This window comes from Lactuca virosa, chromosome 1 (assembly GCF_052849685.1).
Source record: "Lactuca virosa cultivar CGN04683 chromosome 1, Lactuca_virosa_CGN04683_v6, whole genome shotgun sequence".
NCBI classification, from domain to species: Eukaryota; Viridiplantae; Streptophyta; class Magnoliopsida; order Asterales; family Asteraceae; genus Lactuca; species Lactuca virosa.
In genome coordinates, this window is record NC_136426.1 from 78,557,972 (window position 1) to 78,563,125 (window position 5,154).

Here is a 5,154-nt window from a genome sequence, read left to right on the forward strand (position 1 = left end):
GGTTTGACACGCCGAACAAATTGGCGCCGTTGTCGGGGACACGGTGTTACTAATTGTTTATGCCTAGATCTTTTCGTACAGGTACACCATTGCCAATTGACTCGGAGATAGAAAGGACTGCAAAGAAGTTAAGGAAGCAAGCCAAGCTTCGTAAGAGGCAACCGGTTTCCGGTACTTCTTCACCATCTACTCCCCCAGTCATCAACATTTGGGAGGACATAGCCCTCTCAAGTGTATCAGCCTCAGAAACAGGAAGCCCGTCACTCTCACCAGAACCATCCTCACCCATAAATACCACCCCACTCTCTTCGCCTACTCACACTATCCCAAACACTACACCCACAGAAACCTCAACTCCTACTCATACCATGGGAGATAACCATGGAGGGAATCCACCTCCAAACCCACCACCCGAACAAACCCTTCGCCAATGGGCGAGGCAAGAGGTTACTCAACAACCTCTTTGCATCACCTATCCGGCAGCTACAAACCTTGAATTGAAATCCGGTCTCATCCACTTACTCCCAACCTTTAGAGGCTTAGAAAATGAAGATCCCCACAAGTTCCTCACAGAGTTCCATGTTGTGTGTGTTGGCATGAAACCACACAATGTCACTGAGGACCAAATCAAGCTTAGGGCATTCCCCTTTGCAGTGCAAGACTCAGCAAAAGATTGGCTTTATGACCTTCCACCTGGGACGGTCAACACATGGGTAGATCTTGTACGCCTCTTCTTAGACAAATACTTCCCAGAAATGAAAGCCTCAGCCCTAAGAAGAGAGATAATTGGGATCAAACTGATGGGTTTTAGACATACAATCCTATGTGTGCATGCAACCCTAGAATTGGATCTATGTTTTCACTATTAGATACACAACATTATGAACACATAGATAAAACCCTAGTGTGGCCTACTATTTTCGAAATTCACATAGAAGGTTAGATCTCATACCTCTTGTTGTTATATTGCAATAACAACTTAAATCTTCAAACCCTAAGTCTTGAAAGCAAGCACCACAAGTGTAGTGCCTCTAATGGCTCACAAACACCACAAGCAATTGGAGAGGCTACAGAGAGAGAAGGGGAGAGGTAGAAATCGGCCTTGGGATCTCTTAGAAGCAAGTGGACGAATTCTTAAGGCCTTAGGGGTCTTTATATAGGGTTTAGATTAGGGTTTCAGTCCTTATCCTTATCTAGTTGCTTGCCCACCAAGCAATCATAAGATAAGCCTTGAAAAGCCCTTATCTTTTGGACCTTTGGTCGATTTCAAGGATATCCTATCCCTTGAATTCGTCCAACCTTTAACAAGGATAACCATTGCCCTATTTTGCAACTATCACATAATTACAATTCAGCCCCTCTAGTTTAATTAATTACACTTGATCACAAAATTAATTCCTAATTAATTATTGACCAATATTAATTAAACAAATATGATTTCTCCTTTAATATATTATTCTTATAACATATTAATAAATCATAACAACCTCTTTCTCTATTTATTTCTCCAGTCAAGTTGCTTTGGTGAAGGCAACCCAAAAGGACCATGCACAACCGGGTCAAGTACTTACCAAATATGGTTACGGGCTTAGACACTAATCCAACAGTCTCCCACTTGGATAAGTCTAGTAACCACAAATGCAACGTACAACTCGATTAGCAATCGTAGCTCTCAAAGACGCTGTCGAACTCTGATCTCATCAGTAACCTGTCCTTTAGATAAGGGATCGTACAGTCCTCTGTTTAGATATTATGCGGACAACTTAATGGAACTAGTTGTCCAGCAGTTGGTTTCTCGATCTCATATTCATTTGACATAGAACTTAATTGAACACATCAATTCAGTCCTGACCGGGCCCGGCACATAAGTCAAATCAAATCATCGAGCGGCCGTGATATCGCTTTTACCCTCTTAGGATAGAAGTAACAGATAAACTTCGACTTATATGCATTTACCATTTACTAATCAACTATACACAACAATGCGTTTTATGACATCAATTTACTGATGCGGTTTAGCATTATCAATGCACAACCAATTAGTAAACAATAAACCATATATCTTGGTTTTAAGACCATATGATATTATCGTCTTGCGATCACTTTTGTCACATTCCATAAAGTGATTCCAGCAAGCGCGGGTTTATTCCAATGCTCCAAACTTGTTCATAATCACTCATGAACGTTGTAGCAAACCTTTGCTATGTCTAATACCATTTAGACAATCTACACACCAATTCTTGACAATCTTCATTCATACCTACTTCCAACATATGAACGATTGTGGACTGTTTGTATAATTCAATTATTCCTAATAAACTTAATTATTCTGGAAGGCAAAACATGCAAAGTGAAACAATAGTTAAACAATTAACATAAGACAGTAACTTTACTCATAAATAATACTCCTTTATTTAATCATCAAACGTCAATTACATTTATCTATTACATGTTTCTAAAACTATCTAATCTAAATTAATACCATCCTTCAGCCCAATGCTCCTAGCGTGCTGCAAGTGCTTAACCCTACTCAGTCCCTTCGTAAGCGGATCTGCTGGGTTATCTTCTGATGATATCCTCTTAACCACGAGGTGTCCTTCTTCTACTCGATGTCTAATAAAGTGATACTTTCTGTCGATATGTCGAGATCTACCATGATCCCTCGGTTCCTTGGTTAAGGTAACCGCTCCTTCATTATCACAGAAAATTTCCATAGGCTCCTTTATGGCAGGCACAACTCCAAGGTCACCAATGAAGTTTTTCAACCATATCGCCTCCTTTGACGCTTCGCTCGCTGCAATGTACTCTGATTCGCACGTTGAATCAGCTACAGTTTCCTGCTTGGAACTCTTCCAAGTCACTGCTCCTCCATTTAGGGTAAAGACCCAGCCCGACTGCGAACGATAGTTGTCTTTGTCGGTCTGGAAGCTGGCGTCACTATACCCTCGCACCTTTAAGTCATCACTCCCTCCGAGGACTAAGAACCATTCCTTGGTCCTCCGAAGGTACTTAAGGATATTCTTGACTGCAATCCAATGAGCTTTGCCCGGGTTCCCTTGATATCTACTGACCATGCTCAAAGCAAAGGCCACATCAGGGCGAGTACAAGTCATAGCATACATGATCGAGCCAACTGCGGAAGCGTAAGGTATTCGGCTCATCTCTGCTATCTCGGCTTCGGTACTCGGACTTTGAGTCTTACTCAACTTGGCATTACTCTGTATCGGTAGTTCTCCCTGCTTCGAGTTTTCCATACTAAAACGTTTTAGTACCTTATCCAAGTAAGTATTCTGACTAAGTCCTATTAGTCTCTTACTTCGTTCTCTCACTATCCTTATTCCTAAAATATAGGAAGCCTCTCCGAGGTCCTTCATAGCGAAACACTTCCTGAGCCAGGACTTAACCTCCTGCAGAGTCGGGATGTCGTTTCCTATGAGCAGTATGTCATCGACATACAAAACGAGGAAGCTAACTATACTCCCACTGGCCTTGACATATACACATGATTAATCTTCGCTTCCTACAAATCCAAACTCTTTGACTTTCTCATCAAAGAAAAGATTCCATCTGCGAGATGCTTGCTTAAGTCCATAAATGAACTTCTCAAGCTTGCACACTCTATTGGGATGCTTCGGATCGACAAAACCCTCTGGCTGAGCCATGTAAACATCCTCAGCCAACTTCCCATTAAGGAAAGCGGTCTTGACATCCATCTGCCATATCTCATAATCATGAAATGCAGCAATGGCTAGCATCACCCTAATAGATTTTATCTTCGCAACTGGTGAGAAGGTCTCATCATAGTCAACTCCGGGAGTTTGAGTAAAGCCCTTCGCCACCAGTCGCGCCTTATACGTGTGCACAATCCCCTCCACGCCGGTCTTCTTCTTGAAGATCCATTTGCACCCAACCGTCTTACGTCCGGGCACATTGTCAACCAAATTCCAAACTTGGTTGTCATACATTGACTGAATCTCGCTGTCCATTGCCTCTTTCCATTTTGCAGACTCTGGGCCTGCCATGGCTTCCTTATAGCTATTAGGTTCATCTAGATTTATTAGTGTACCATCACTAATATACGTGTCCCCTTCGGTAGTAATATGAAAGCCATAAAACTGAGGTTGAACTCTAACTCTTTCGGAACGTCTAAGAGGTAAGGACTCGTCAATTGGTTCAACCGGAGTTTCCTCCTCGGGTTGAGTGCCAGCGGTAGAGGTTCCTTCATCGCTCGATTCTTGAATCTCTTCAAGATCGATTTGCCTCCCACTGTCTCCTTGGCTTATGAGTTCTCGCTCTCGGAAAACTCCTCTCCTCGCAACGAAGACAACATTGTCACTCGGTCTATAGAAGAGATATCCAAAGGATCTCTGCGGGTAGCCGATTAAAATACATCGCTCACTACGAGGTTCGAGCTTGTCGTGAGTCTCTCGTCTTACGAAAACCTCACAGCCCCAAACCTTGATATGTGCCAACGAGGGAGCTTTCCCTGTCCACATCTCGTGAGGTGTTTTGGCAACCTTCTTTGTAGGGACTCGGTTAAGGATATGGGCGGCAGTCTCTAAGGCATACCCCCAGAATGAGATAGGTAGTGAAGAACGACTCATCATAGAACGGACCATGTCTAACAAGGTTCGATTACGCCTTTCTGCCACACCATTCAACTGCGGTGTCCTAGGTGGCGTCAATTGCGAAACTATTCCGCATTCCTTGAGATAGTCGTGGAATTCAAGACTTAGGTACTCTCCTCCTCGATCAGATCGAAGCATCTTGATTTTCCTGCCCAATTGATTCTCCACTTCATGCTTGAACTCTTTGAACTTTTCAAACGTTTCTGACTTGTGTTTGATTAAGTAAATATACCCATATCTACTATAATCATCGGTGAAAGTCACGTAGAAGCGGTTCCCATCCTTTGTGGTGGATCTAAAGGGCCCACATACATCGGTATGTATGAGATCCAATAAACCCTCATCCCTCTCACAAGTGCCAGTGAAGGGTGACTTTGTCATCTTTCCAAGTAAACAAGATTCGCACGTGTCATCTTCCCTAAGGTCGAATGACTCCAACACTCCATCCTTTTGGAGTTGGGCTATGCGCTTCTTGTTGACATGTCCAAGACGACAATGCCACAAGGATGCTTTATCCATACTATTG